This window comes from Periplaneta americana, chromosome 3, assembly GCF_040183065.1.
Source record: "Periplaneta americana isolate PAMFEO1 chromosome 3, P.americana_PAMFEO1_priV1, whole genome shotgun sequence".
NCBI lineage: Eukaryota > Metazoa > Arthropoda > Insecta > Blattodea > Blattidae > Periplaneta > Periplaneta americana.
The window spans coordinates 86,211,068-86,227,737 of record NC_091119.1 but is presented as its reverse complement, the minus strand read 5'-3'; the positions used below and the strand labels follow the sequence as shown (position 1 = coordinate 86,227,737).

The 16,670-nt window shown below is 34.3% G+C and overlaps 1 protein-coding gene across 2 annotated transcripts in view; it reads left to right on the top strand.

The window, feature by feature from the left end:
- The window catches only part of r (carbamoyl-phosphate synthetase 2, aspartate transcarbamylase, and dihydroorotase rudimentary), a 441,968-nt gene that overhangs the window by 387,227 nt on the left and 38,071 nt on the right, over nt 1-16,670 (top strand). The window lies entirely within an intron of this gene.

The window sequence follows — 16,670 nt, the reverse complement described above, 5'->3', positions numbered from 1 at the left end:
CAAAATAGTTTAGACAGTTTAGAACTACCACACAACCAATTCCACTTACCATATGATGTTGAAGTGAAATGGCGTGTGTACTCACGCTGTTTTTCTTTTACGTCCATGGACAAATTTAACTCAGGAGTTGGTCTTTCCATTTTCACAATTTCAACTTTCTCGTTGTATGTACGACGGTTAAAAGGCACTTTTAATAAACCTTCTATTACACAGTCATTTTCAACACAAACCTCTCCAGAAACTTGTTCTGCCATATTTTTTACAATATCACTTAATTAGGAAATTAAATACTTAATAATTCACAATTAATATAACTCTTAGACACTCGAACAAATCACAAATTTAAAATACTGCACTGCAAGAACACAATCACATTAATGAGCTAGCGTACTAAGCATATTGTTGCTTCGCGCCTTCCAAGAAACCGATCACGAGAGCGGCAACTCACCCGCCTACACTGCACGATGGAAACAGAAGAGAGCGGGGGGACGGGGAGTTGTGCGACGTGAGCGGAACGGTCACAGGCTACCCTTCGTATCAGCGGTTTCTCCAGTGATGCCGCCTTGACAACTTGTTTCTTTTCGAGAGCAGAGAGCGCATATAAATCTAACAATTACTTTAATTTTAATTACTGTGGTAAAACTAATACGGTAATACAAAATTATTACATTATGTTATATTATAAACTTTTTCTTTTGTAATTTCCTTGGGCTACCGCCGGTAGCCCCGGTAGTCCACAAAATACGCCCCTGACACCAAGCAACCATGTCAAGCACAAGGCTTTGTAATCTAGCAATTTTATCCATTGAGAGGGAGAAAAGTTGGGATTTGTTGAAGCACCCATCATCAGTGATCGACAAATTCGTTGCTAGGAAATCTCGACAGCACCAGTTCACCTTATGAAGCGTTTATATAGGCACACCTTGCATGATTGTTTATGATAATTTTGCATGTTATTAAATAAGACTTCCGAGAATGAGTTTCAAGACAGTTGACGGCATTGTCAGGAGATAGGTCAGGTACTTTCTAAAGCCTGCTTATCTGGTCCACCCAAAATAATTAGTCTGGCTACGCCACTGATATTAGCATTGAAGCTTTAAGATGTGGAACAAGAAGAGTTATACAATTTCTTGGCAAGATGAAGTGAGCTGAAGATTCTCCAGACAAATTTCATTTTTAATAATGTTGCAAATAGTTTTAATTTTGTTATTTGAATTTTCTATTTTATTATGCAGATGTATTCTTTTCGCTTCTTTTATAACTTTTGATAAAATATTACAGTAGTTTTTGTTAGCGTCGTGCATTACAGGCACTAGTTCGGTTCAAGTTTGTCGTGTACGGCTAAGTTCGGTATTCACCGATGTTCGCTCTGCAGGAGGAGCCCTGTCGTGTTTGTTCCACCTTGCTACGCAAATATTCGCTGTCCTCCACTCCCACCCTTTCATCTTTTAACCACTTAAGGATTTTAGCACAGACGTTGCGATTAGTTTTTCATATGAAATAAGACGAAGTTTGTAATGTCTTGGTTGCCTCTCTCATGTTCGAACATTCGAACATTGCAGGATACTAGTTCTTAGAGTAGTTAAGAATTTGAGTATCATTACTATTCCTACTCATTAAATATAGATTCTTCTTTGTAATACATGATATTTTAATTCCCTGAGTTATCCACATGTTTTTATTTTTTAATTTTTTTCACAAACTTGACAGAAAACTTTCATTGAAATAATTCGTAAATGTAGTGAAAAAGACATTAAATTTACAATTAATATCAGTGGTACCGGTACTGTATACATTTTTCCAAGGTTCATTTTTTGAACGTGATTTTAAATTATTAATAGCTTCAGCATTTATGATTCTTTTTTTAGTTTTTAAATTAACATTTTGAAATTTTTCAGTAACACTGAAAACTCTTAGGATTTGTGCCTCATTATCAGACATTGGTTGTTTTTATGTAAAAAAAATCGTACTAGTTTTGGACTGTTAAGGTAGTTGATAACGAATTTTTTATATTATTATTATTATTATTATTACTATTATTATTATTATTATTATTATTATTATTATTATTGTTATTATTATTGTTGTTGTTGTTGTTGTTGTTGTTGTTGTTATTCGGTTGAGAAGCTTTTGTCATCTAGTCTCCTTTCGAAAAAAAACTGAAAGTTACAATTTTTAAAACAGTTATATTACCAGTTGTTCTGTATGGTTGTGAAACTTGAAGTCTTACTTTGAGAGAGAAACATAAGCTAAGGGTGTTCGAGAATAAGGTGCTTAGGAAAATATTTGGGGCTAAGAGGGATGAAATTACAGGAGAATGAAGAAAGTTACACAATGCAGAACTGCATGCATTGTATTCTTCATCTAACATAATTAGGAACATTAAATCCAGACGTTTGAGATGGGCAGGGCATGTAGCATGTATGGGTGAATCCAGAAATGCGTACCAGTATAGAGTGTTAGTTGGGAGACCTGAGGATAAAAGACCTTTGAGGGGCCGAATATTATTATTGTTCTTGTTGTTGTTGATATTATTATAACGAAACGGTTTGTACCAGTGACGGCTTGTGCCAGATAAATTAGGTGAAGGCCAATAGAATTCTAGATAATTTCCTGGAATCTATGGATGGCCGTGACGTCATTGATGACGTTGCGAACGATTTTGTAAGCTATACTGTGGCCATATTGGATTAATGTAACATATTCACCATTTTCTTAAATTTCATGAAAATCACAGCATATAATATGAGTACACACAAATATGCAACATTTTCGGAGGTTACGTCTCCTTAACCCCGAAGAATTCCAAACAACTCTTCCAACAAAACTTCCACACAATATATACCACAAGTTCATATGATATAAAAAAGACAAAAATCTAACACAACATTTCATACAACACATCAAATTAAAAGAATACACAAGAAATTAACAAAATTTAAAATCACAATAATATTCGTAAACTGTAGCTATTGATATTTTAAATCATGCCACTTCCAATGTATAGTAAAATCATGTAGCTGCACATAAATCACAGAATTATTGTAAGACGATATATCGGTGAAATTTGGTCAAAAAAATAAAAAATAAAAAAATAAAATAAAAGGTCAAAAATGGAAAAATACGTTTTTTAGTTTTTCAGTACTTTATTATGAATAAACTTTCTATCTTAATATGGCGCTTTCCTTTGGGAAGTTCTATAACAACAGGATGATGGTAATGTACAATTTTTCACATCCATTTTTCCCTAATATTTTTTACAGCATTTTGTTGCATTCAAAATCCATACAGTTTTCATGCAATTGTGTTGAAATTTTCAGGAATTGTGTATAAATACTGAACTTAAAATCTGATTTGGGTTTTTTTTTATAGTGCTAATAATGATCATATAATTTTAAAAAATCTTTGGCAGATAACACAAAATGCAAAAAGAAAAATCATATCAATACTTAAAAATTTGTTAATAGAAAAGTAACAACAGTTTCTTAAAAACACCAAATCAGTTTGTTTATATTGGTCTTGTGAGGCAATTATTTTTTTTTTATTGTCCAATTTAATAAACCCTATTTCACCCTGAGGTATATTAGGGTTATAGTTGGCATCAAAATACATATTTTATAACCAATAAACAAAATTGTGATCAAGGTTACAATTCACATGAATTGTGTAGAAGAATGCACCTTAATGAATGGATCCTATTAAAGATTAATGAGATGTTTGAGGAATAATCAATTCAAAGATACACAAGAATGTCTAACCGTTTCAGAGTAAATACACGATCTAAAAAGATAATCAATAATACATTAATATAACAAAGTTTGACTTTCACTTTCAAATTAATACTTAATCCATGAACAATGGAACAGTTAACAGTAATAAAAGGATAATATTAAATATTAAATTTATAGATATAAATTTCATCGCATGGTGCATATTGATGAAATATAAGTTTGGCAATTAAAAGTTTAATACTTACTTACTTACAAATGGCTTTTAAGGAACCCGAAGGTTCATTGCCGCCCTCACATAAGCCCGCCAGCGGTCCCTATCCTGTGCAAGATTAATCCAGTCTCTATCATCATACCCCACCTCCCTCAAATCCATTTTAATATTATCCTCCCATCTACGTCTCGGCCTCCCTAAAGGTCTTTTTCCCTCTGGTCTCCCAACTAACACTCTATATGCATTTCTGGATTCGCCCATACGTGCTACATGCCCTGCCCATCTCAAACGTCTCGATTTTATGTTCCTAATTATGTCAGGTGAAGAATACAATGCGTGCAGTTCTGTGTTGTGTAACTTTCTCCATTCTCCTGTAACTTCATCCCGCTTAGCCCCAAATATTTTCCTCAGCACCTTATTCTCAAACACCCTGAACCTATGTTCCTCTCTCAGAGTGAGAGTCCAAGTTTCACAACCATACAGAACAACCGGTAATATAACTGTTTTATAAATTCTAACTTTCAGATTTTTGGACAGCAGACTGGATGATAAGAGCTTCTCAACCGAATAATAACATGCATTTCTCATATTTATTCTGCGTTTAATTTCCTCCCGAGTGTCATTTATATTTGTTACTGTTGCTCCAAGATATTTGAATTTTTCCACCTCTTCGAAGGATAAATCTCCAATTTTTATATTTCCATTTCGTACAATATTCTGGTCACGAGACATAATCATATACTTTGTCTTTTCGGGATTTACTTCCAAACCGATCGCTCTACTTGCTTCAAGTAAAATTTCCGTGTTTTCCCTAATTGTTTGTGTATTTTCTCCTAACATATTCACGTCATCCGCATAGACAAGAAGCTGATGTAACCCGTTCAATTCCAAACCCTGCCTGTTATCCTGAACTTTCCTAATGGCATATTCTAAAGCGAAGTTAAAAAGTAAAGGTGATAGTGCATCTCCCTGCTTTAGCCCGCAGTGAATTGGAAAAGCATCAGATAGAAACTGACCTATACGGACTCTGCTGTATGTTTCACTGAGACACATTTTAATTAATCGAACTAGTTTCTTGGGAATACCAAATTCAATAAGAATATCATATAATACTTCCCTCTTAACCGAGTCATAAGCCTTTTTGAAATCTATGAATAACTGATGTACTGTACCCTTATACTCCCATTTTTTCTCCATTATCTGTCGAATACAATAAAATCTGATCAATAGTCGATCTATTACGCCGAAAACCGCACTGATGATCCCCAATAATTTCATCTACGTACGGAGTTAATCTTCTCAAAAGAATATTGGACAAAATTTTGTACGACGTCAACAAAAGTGATATTCCTCGAAAGTTACCACAGTTGGTTTTGTCCCCCTTTTTAAAAATAGGTACAATTATGGACTCCTTCCATTGTTCTGGTACAATTTCCTTTTCCCAAATAGCAAGTACAAGTTTATAAATTTCGCTATATAATGCACTCCCACCCTCTTGTATTAATTCTGCTGGAATTTGATCGATACCTGGAGACTTGTACTTTTTCAGATTTTCTATCGCAATTTCGACTTCTGAAAGCGTGGGTTCGGGTATAAATGGCTCAGCAGTTTGTATTTCAATTTCGTCCCGATCATTTCTATTTGGCCTATGTACATTTAGTAGTTGCGCAAAATAGTTTTTCCATCTGTTTAGGATTGATGGAGAGTCTGCAAGCAAGTCACCATTCTCATCCTTGATCACGTTTACCCTTGGCTGATATCCGTTCTTAAATTCCTTTATACCCTTATATAAATCTCGAATGTTTTTATTCTTACTATTTGTTTCTACCTCATTCAGTTTTTCCTTCAAGTAACCTCTCTTTTTAATCCTAAGTGTACGACTTGCTTCCCGTCTTTCATTGAAATAATTATCTCTCTTCTCCTCAACTGGATCCTGTAAGAATTTCAATTTTGCCTGTTTCCTTCTTTCTACTACCATGCAACAATCTTCATCAAACCACGGTTTCTTTTTCTTAGTTTCATAATAACCTATGCTCTGTTCAGCTGCAATTTTGATATTGTCTCGGATATTTTCCCACATGCTATTAACATCTAACTCTTTGTCAACTTCGTCGGAACTTGCTAATACGGCAAACCTATTTGAAATTTCGACCTGATAATGTTGCTTAGTTTCCTCGTCCTTTAATTTCAAAATATTGAATTTAGTAATATTAACTTGTTGCTCTACTCGCTTGGCTACTGATAATCTTTCTCTTAATTCTCCAATCACCAAATAATGGTCAGAATTAAAGTCTGCACCCCTGAAAGTTCGAATATCTACTATACTAGTATGTCTCCGTTTATCTATCAAGATGTGATCTATTTGGTTGTGTGTCAATCCATCTGGAGAAGTCCAAGTATATTTATGTATATCCTTATGGGGGTAATGTTGTACTTTTGACAATTAAATTTTTCGATGTGGCAAAGTTGACTAATCTAACTCCATTGTCACTACTAATTGCGTGTAGGCTCTCTTTTCCAATAGTTGGTCTAAAAATATCCTCCCGTCCTACTTTAGCATTGAAATCCCCCAATAAAATTTTCATGTGATATCTAGGGAACTGATCAAAAGTATGTTCCAATTCCTCATAGAAGCTATTCTTTATATGGTCGTCTTTCTCTTCTGTAGGGGCGTGAGCATTTATAACTATGATGTCGCACCATCTACCCTTAAGTACTAAATATGATAACCTGTCACTGATAAATTCGACCTTTTTTACTGCTGATTTTATTCTTTTATGAACAAAGAATCCTGTTCCTAATTGGTGATTATTGTTTCCTTCCCCATAATACAACAAGTAATCTCCTATTTGTGATATGCCATTCCCATCTAACCTAACCTCTTGTACTCCTACGAAGTCTATTCTATATCTAGCTAGTTCTTTTGCTACTAATGTTACCCCTCCTGTTCTATAAAGACTAGTTACGTTCCAAGTGCCAAATCTCAAATCCTTATTCCTTTGCTGTGGTCGTGCCAGAGAATCAGTTCTATTCCGAGGCTTATTATAGGGATACGTAACAAGCTGTTTTTTACGGTGATGGGTTGTTAGCCCTTCGCCCAACCCCCAAGCTGGAGGACCACCCCTTATCGGCTGTCCACGACTGCTTATTCAATATATTCGCAGCTACCCTCCATATCTGGAGGCCATCTCCTCTATCCGCAACCTGAGGACGCGCCATGCCGTGGTGATAGGGACCCACAATACATGGATTAAAAGTTTAATTAAAAATTAATATATCAGGAATGGCACATTATACAGCAATGCAATTTGGTGTGTTGTATTAACATTGCATTTTCATGATCTGGTAAAAATTTGAAGTCCATACGTCAATAAATACAAATGTTAGGATTTTCATCGATGTATTACCTTAAAAAAAAAATCAAACACCACAAATAAATCCTTTCCTCAGATTGCTTTCAAATCTTTTACCTTCCACATCGCTCCACAGTTATATTAATGTGAGGTGTTGGTCTGCCGTATTTTAAAATATCTTGTTATCTTCTCCAGAATAACGAGAGAACAGTGTCTCCAAAAGAATACACACTAAATCGTTTAACTGATTCATGTTTTCATCGCATTAATACGCTTGCTAACACCATAACACTTCACTGCACTTGTCACGACAAAGACTAAAAACGAAGTCGTTGGTCAGCGCAGGTGAGAGATGTTACAAGGGACTTTCAAATTTTATGCCAACTTTCTTTATTACATAATACTTTAAATATTTCAAAATCTACACAAAACATAATATTCAAGAGATGCTAACGTTAAAAATATATATTGATATTATATTTTATTTCTTAAATTTAAACAATACTTAATTTCTTTAAACAATATTTTGTTTTCTATTTAGTTACAAATATTACAGTTTGCCACCCTGGTCCAGTGTTTGTATGAGCATCGCTGGCTGCTAGTGATAAAGTGATTCTTGTTGAATGCCTCTTTACCATACCTTCATAACAGCCTAGCATTAAGGGTACGGCCAGATGAGCTGAAGGTCGGCAGTTCACAGTAAGCAACTCGTCATGGCAACTGGGTTTGTTTACGGAAGGTGAAAAGGAAAGTCTCATTCGGACCTTCATAATTCAAATCGCTAGCCACGTGGCCTGACTGATGAGAGGTTCTTCTGAAGTACTGCAGAAGGATTTTAACGGAGCTGATTAATCCGAACAAGACAGATTAAAAAGTAGAGCAAAATATGGTTTAGTGAGAAATTCATTTTATTTTAATGTATTGATAAAACACAATTTATTATTTTATTAAAGCACGAAAAAAGGGCTGAAGGTGGTCTTCACCTACTTCACTTGAATAGCCGCCACTGGTTTGTACTGTAATATTGGTGTCAATCTTCATCTCAATTTTTTCGAGGGTTTAGATTATAAAAACTGTACTGACTATATATATTTTTTTTACAGTGTAAGTAAAGTAAAAACTTAATTATAATAATTTTTCACTTGTACTATTTCAAAACTCCAGTCCCTAAATTATGAATGCCTCTTGATTTTAATTTCAAATTCTTTTTTCTTTCAGCATGCGAACATGTGTCAGATTGAGTACTATTTATATAATAGCGAACTATTTTTATAATAGTGAACTATTTAAAAAATTGAATTTTGATTGGGACGTGCTAGAATTATTCTTCTGGATAATGAAGAAAACACTTCATAACACACCTTTCTGTTTTATAAACTTTTCGACACTTCGCTTTATTTTCAGCAAGTATTTTCACAACAAAAGAGATCCAAGATGGTGATAATATCATTTTAATTTGAAATGAATGTTAGGGCTGACAAACTTTCTTGACTCATTGTAGAGAGGAAGTATGTACTCACGTTTGCTCACCATTTGTCACTGATATAGAAGGAATCATCAAAATCCTAAGACCATTCCACACATTGAGTAAACAGCAAGGATTGGAACAGAGATTCTTACTTGAATCATCTTTGCATTATCAGAATGACTGCCTGAGTAACCTTTCTTTCAGTAGTCTACTGATTCAGTCACTACCACGCTGAATGTTTTTACTATAGTTTGTTGAATAGTTAGTATGGTCGTTACATACCTTACATATATCGCTGTTTGTGTAATTTAAGTTGCTCTGAATATATTTCTATACCATGAAGCATCCTGTAAGAATATTAGCAATAGTGCTTTTGAGGGAGGTGGAATATGATGCTAGGGACTGGATTAATCTTGCTCAGGATAGGGACCAATGCCAGACTTATGTGAGGGCGGCACTGAACTTCCAGGTTCTCTAAAAGCCATTTGTAAGTAACTAAGTGCTTCGAATAGTGGAGTTCACAAAACTTATTCTGATATAGTTATTTATTCACAAATGACATATATAAAACGATCGTGGGTTGATAAAGTCAGTAAATAATAGTAATGCAACGAGCCTATAATGCTAGTACCGGTAATTAAGAGTATGTTTATGAAACAAGCATAAGATGCATATGTCTGTTTTTGTTCGACCTTAATTAAGTGTCTAAGTTTTGAGGTTTTACAAATATCGTCGGCTTAGAGTGTAAACCTGCTAACTGCCAAAGAGAAAATTTTAGAACGGAACTAAAAAAGTAAGTTTAAATTAACTCTGAAGCTTTAAGACCAAATCCAAAGTACAGGTGGGATTTGTACCTGTAATTTGAATTTGGCCCTTAAGTTTCAGAGTTAATTTAAACTCAGTTTCTTGCTTCCCCTGTAAAATTTTCTCTTTGCCAGTTAGCAGGTTTACTATCTAAGCCGACGATATCTTACCTTGTTACTTTAGTGATAATGAAATGGTGAACATTCGTGTAATTTCAGCGTGTTCTCGACTATTGAAACAGATGTCACAAGTGTGCCTTTTCAGTGTGTTACCGAGTAGTGCAACAGATGGCAGGCATGTACGCTATGTTTATTGATTTTTTTTTTTTTTTTTTTTTTTTTGCAGGGCTTGGTATGGAATTTTAACCTCAAAGCAACACACATTAAAACACAGGAAATTAACTCAATTTATTAGAATATTAAAATTAGCAGGGACAGAATTTATTTTATTTTAAATACTTATATGTTGTTCATAGTGCAGGTTGTGAAATTTATCTGGGGAATGGCTCCCAGTAGAATATTTGAAGTTGGGTTAATGTTTGAGTGATTTGATCAATGTCACTTTCAAAACTCGCGCCTGTCATTTTGGATTGGTGCTCTCAAAGCTTGCAGGATGTTGCGCGTACAATATTAATCAATATCGAATATGCTTAGTTGAAAATCCATAGTTGCAATAACATAATGATTAGCATTAGGCCTACTTTAATGTATGTCATTAAGATACAGTTACGTCACATGTAATGAATAAAATATTTCAATAACGAAAAATTTGTTGATGCACACTTCTGGTATGATGCTCTCGATGTGAAACGGAAATTTCTAAGGATAGACAGACACATTAGGTACTTCTGATGTGATCCAACATATGAAAAAGCACATAAACTTGTATATGATGACTAGACATCGGATTTTTAGGCACTAAAAATTGCAGTTTTAGGCGCCTAAAATAAGCTCAAAATTTGTAAAATTAGGCTCTATTTTAATGAAAATAGGCATTTTAGGCACATCAAGGTATCATACTTATTTCTTTCACTGAAATTTTTAGTTATACACTAAAATACGCACAAAAAAGTATGTTTAAACATTAAAAAAGAATACTATATTATATTTATAAACAGAGCTGCACAAATTTAATATATTGAAACTAATGAAATAATGATTATTGATATCAAGATTACTCATTTTAAGTTATTGAAATTCAGTTCCATGCTCAGACTTTATTATAATTATCTGCACAGCACACCACCAGAATTTTTTCTAAATTCTCCACAGTTAACCTTTGCCTTTTGTCACTGAGAATCATTTTGAAAGCAGAAAAACTTCTTTCAACCGAAACTGATGTAAGAGGCGCAAATTTTAAATTAGGTACAATAGAAACATCAATACTTATTGGAACATTTACACTTTCCCCCCGATATCACTCTTGATGCTTTTTCCAACAATGAAAATCCTACATTCTTATTTAATACCTTGTCCCACTTATTTTTAACTTTTTTCCCAGTTTCGCCCAAAGCAGAATGTATGTTCACTTGAGCTTCCTTTACTATTGCTATTTGGCTACAAAGAGATTGTTTTTCAAGTTCTAATTGTTCAATGCTTGCAGGTATGAAAGAAAAGTTTGATGTTATGTAGGCAATATCGTTTTTCACTCGTGAGTCATTCAGACAATCTTTCACTGCTTTCACACACGCTGCACTATCAGTTTCAGGTAATTTATCAATAACTGTGACCACTTCTTTAAAATACTTAGAATAATACACCACTGACTGAATCCAGGTTCCCCATCGTGTAACAACCGGCTGAGGTGGGAGTGGGATATCTGGAAAGTTCTCTCTGAATATTTAAATCCTGGATGGGGCTTTACAAAAACATTTTTTTGGTGTTAGAAATAAACGAATTGACAAGAGGAAATTCATTCCGGATTGTTTCAGAAACCCTGTGAAGGCCATGTGCTAGACAGGTTACATGCGTGAGGTTAGGATAAAATGTTTTAAGAAGTGGAGCTGCAGCAACCATGTATGAGGCAGCATCAGTATAAAACAACAGAACTTTAGAATCGTCTATATTACCTGAGTATAAAGACTGTAGGCCTTTATTTACAAAATAAGCAATGGCTTGGCTATTCACTTTCGAAAGTTCCTTAACACATACGAGGTGTGGAATCGAAGGTCCATCAGGACTAAGTTTTCCTATTACCGTATTTGCTATATACCTATTCATAGGATCTGAGGTTTCATCCACAGAGACCCATATGTAAGAATCACCTATATCCTCCCGAATGGAAGCTAAAGTTTCATTGTATATTCTGTCTAAGTAATTTTTTCTTAGGGTCGACTCAGATGGGATATTTTGTTTGCAGTATTTTTGTAAAAACTGTCTTAAAACCGGATTTTCAATTGCATTCCAGGGAATGTTAGCAGCAACAAATGCTCTGGTTAAATCAGCATAGAAATTGCTGCTGAGATTGGATGAAGTAGGCTGTGTTAGTAAAGTTTGTTGCAGTTGATTTTTCTGCTGAGCTTTAGCCTCATGAGCCGCTCCTTGCACATGCTGCTTTAGGTGGCACTTCTTTTCTTGCGAAATCTAAAAATGTAAAGTAAACTGAATTAAAATAAAATCCTAATTGTTGTATTGCCGTATTTCAATCACAAAGTTAGTGGGTTCGAACAATCAAAATTTTAATGACCTGCAAATACTTTAACTATCGGAATTTAAAAGGTTAAAGTGTAGTGGTCTTAAAAAGAATTATACCTCAGGATAGCTCAGTCAATGTATAAATATTATAGGCCTACTCATTAAAATTAATAGAATTTATATATTTCAACTATTGTTACATACCTGTTTGCTACAAATCTTGCAGAATATTATTTTTCCATCATAAGTGAATTCTGAATATTCTGTTAGCCATTGCCGGATCAATGTAGATTTTGCACTTATATTTTTCGGCATTATCGCGTTAAACTTCACAGGAAAACGTCCTACCGCTCAAAACTTCTCAACACAAATAAGGTGAGGGAAAGAGCAACTGTTAACGAGCATTCAAATGAACCGTTGTTATTGAGATTCAATTGGACAAAAATACAAAGTTCCACTTATTGTTGCATTTCCTGGTAGTGTTAACACTAGGAGGGCCATTCTTTTAAATATTTTGTAACGGTTTACCCTACTAATTCGCAGTTTTACGACTTTTCATAAATATTTCAAAAACATTCTTTCTCCAAAAATTGTGATTTTATGACACTCTGAAGGGCAGTACAGCTAATAGGTTTCAGATCGAAAACAGTCATTTTTATAGTATAATATATATCTGAATCGGTAACAGCACATGTTGTGATTGTTGCCTGCTTCAAAACTAAGGTTGGTTCTTTGTCGGCATTTATGCCTCCAAACATGTTAAATTCGGTGAAATCTATTGTGAGTGTCGTGAGATTCGAAACATTTTGTTTCCTTTATCAATGGTTTCATGGCCGGTGTGAAGCAAACTTTCCACTTTTTAAATGCCTTAAATTTCGCAGTGAATGCATGTATAAATTATAAAAAGTAAGAGTAAAATGCGAAACTTTACAGTGAGTTAGGCATTTTTAGGCGAATATTAACAAATTAGGCTCTAATAACCGTTTTAGGGCATTTTAGGGCACTATAAAACTCTTTGAATACCTTTCAATTTCCACGAAACACAAATATTAATTATTATTTTTACTTTTCTCCTAAAGAAACAAAATAGGCATTTGCCCTAGAATCCGATGTCTGATGATGACAGACCGAGAATTTATATGCACTAAAAACTGCCAAAATATGCATACAACTATACATAAAAACTTTAGAAATTCGCACTTGAATATACACTAAAAAATATGAAAATCAGCTGACTATGGAATGCTTTAGTGCACTTTTAATGAGAGATTCAGATAACTTTTAACTATACTTTTACATTTAATACTCGGTAAACTGTTTCTGCTCTCTCAAAAGTCAGGAAGCTTATAGAAAGATGAATAGCGTACTGTTTGGATTCCTTCATTAGTTGCAGTTGTTTATACCAAAAAATATTGTAAAGAGATAATCAAATCTTATGAAGTCATATCCAGAAGATCTGGAAGAAAGTTTTTGTGAATAATTTATGCACTTTACTGAACTATTGAACTGATTTTGCTTCTCATATTGGCGCCAATCAAGACCTTGTAGAGTTAGGTACAGTTGTAGGTGCTATTTGTTAACTGACAATTATTTGGAGTTTCATTTTCCAAATGTAGAGAATGATTTGCGCATCTATTTGTCACTCATGGTTACTAACTGCAGTGGAGAACAGATTTAACATTATCACTTCAATGAGCATTGAACATGATGTTCTGTGTGAAATAAGCGTTTCCAGTATCATCAACAAATTTTGTTATTTTTTATATTTGCCATTAATTCTAGTGGCTTTAAACCGGGGGAGGGGGGGTATTTTTATGTTGACTACTAAATTTTTCATGTATGATTCCCTTAAAATAATGTGACATTTCTGTTATATAATAAATTTGAATCTGAACTAGAAAAAATGCTTTCCTTCATTGCTTTATTACTACTCGCAGTTTTATTATAACCATGCCAGGCTAGAACCGCCTCTAATGTATCGATATTTAATTGGCTGAACTTATTAAACAAGGAAGCTTATTTAAATATAATGAACCATTATGTAGAGTCAGCCTGGCTTTACAAAGTTTATCATTGAAAACAGTTTGCTTTCTAGATCATCAAATTTCCGAAAATATTAGTATTGCTCCTTTAGAAGCTATAGACACGACGTCTGAAGTTGCATGTATTGTCACAAATAATGAATCTAATATGGTTAGTTTGTTGGTATCTGTTACTAAACAGTTGACGATGATGTCATTTGCTCCCTTACACTCAGGGGCAGCTCGTCCATAAGAGCTGCAGAGCTGCAGCACTCCCTGCTTTGACAGGAAAATAAAAATAATATTTATTTTAATTTGTAGAAGAATTGTTACAGCTTTTATTGGTAAATTGCTTTATATTTCATCTGGCCAGGAATATGTAAGTTACTATTATCTTATGCATAATCTTTTTGCGCGTCGACTGTATTGGAATTGACACTGCATTCAAAGTCGTCCTGGGATCTGCAGGGTAGGACAGCTCGTAAGAGAGTGTGTCTTGCTTGGTCAGGGGGTAGAGAGGTGAAGGGAAGCAGAAGGAAACTGCAGCTGTTTAAAACCCATATTTCGCTGCAGTGGCTTGCAGAGCCAGGCTACAAGGGAAGATCTTTCCTCCCCTCCCACACCGCTATTGTAATGCTGCGTCAAATGGATTCTCTATTCCCTTGAAACTTAATGACAAAATTTTTATTTTCTTTTCACATACTTATTGTTGTAGAATCTTATCGAGTTAATATAACGAAATTAATATTCTCTTTTGCCTTATTATTACGTATATATCCAGCCTCCAGCAGAACCTAATATTTGCCTTAACTCAAAATGATTGCACGAGTAGAATCCTTTTGATATAGCACGTAAAATACGAAAGAGACTTCTTTTCCAGTTTTAGAAAATTGTTGACCATCAGTATATATGAGTGTTGCTTTGGTGTGACGTTTTAGTACCGTAACTTAACCAGTGCAAATTTGCAAGCATGAGTGTGTGTGAATTACAGAATATTAATTTTATTTTTCTCAACTGTCCCTTGCGGAGAAGATTGATGTAATGAAGTGAAATTAAAGGGTCGTCCGTTACCCGACTTAAATCTTATTCAAGCTTCATCCAGCTGAAATAGTGCATATATGTAAGGAAGTATAACAATGAAATTTACGCTAAGCATTTGTGGTTACATGAATGTGAACAAAAAAAAATCTGTATTTTGTTTTCCTTGCCTTCTCTTCGGTGGTGATGCTGCATGGACTAGGAGTGGTGTGACACATTTAGGACATTTTCCCCTAAAAAGCAAAATGCACGAATCTTCGCAGTCTCACCTGAAAAATGTTGTTTCATTGGATATGTTAGGCAAAACTAATATTGTTGTGCAATTAAGTGAAACGAACAACAAACATTCTCAAACATAATCAAGAAGTGAGAAAAATCGTGAAATTATTTAAAAAAAATATTGATTGTGTCAAATTTTGTGGCCAATATGAACTTCCCCTTAGGGAACATGATGAAAAAACGATTCGAAGAACCCTGTGTATTTCGTGGGTTGCTACAGTTCGCGAGTAATCTAAATGAGCCTCTCAAAAATCATTTGGAACATGCCACTGTTGAAATGTAATTCTAAGACAATTCAGAATGCACTGGTAGATTGCAAGTTGAGTGTCTGCCGATCTGAAATTCAGACTGAAATCGATGGTATTAGTTTTTTTTAGCAATTAGCAAATGATGCCACAGACATCTCCCAACTAAGTCAGGAAGTTTTGGTTTTTTTTTATATGTAGTGCATTTATTTTTGTCCTATACTTATTAGTAATGATATCAAGAAGTGAAATTTGTATGTACCAAAATCTACTGCAGCTCTCCCAATCCACAAGTTCACGAGCCGCCACTGCTTATACTCCAATATGTAGCTGGAAATCTGGAAAATTGAATAAAAGTTGGGCAGGGAAGAAGAAGATCTTGAACCATATTTCGATCCCTTTACGATTACGGAAAGGGGATGTGGGATACTTTGCAATACCAATTCTGTGTATACTGTATGTGTATTGAGACAGTCATGGCCTGTAAGTAATGTGAAAGTTGACACTGCATATTTTCTTGAAAGTTCAGTTATTGAATAATTATATGCACTGCTTAATTTTTGTTCTATTTGCTTTGGAAGCATTGTAATTTTTTATTAAATTGTTATATTCTGATCTTATTATACTTTTAATAGAATAGTAAGATATAGATGACTTTGGAATAATTTTGCTATCTTTCTCAACCAAGAAATCAGCAGCCTTTACCTCCCATTTCACAGTATCCAGGGAACCACTGAAATACCAGTTGTTAAGTTATAATATTTTACGATACTAGAGAATATTGAGGTTTCTTGTTGTTACATGAGATGTTATGAAATGTAACTGCTTTTGAATCTGCTAGTGTCACAACCTTCTCAAATATATCAATTTGATGCAGGAGATTTTGA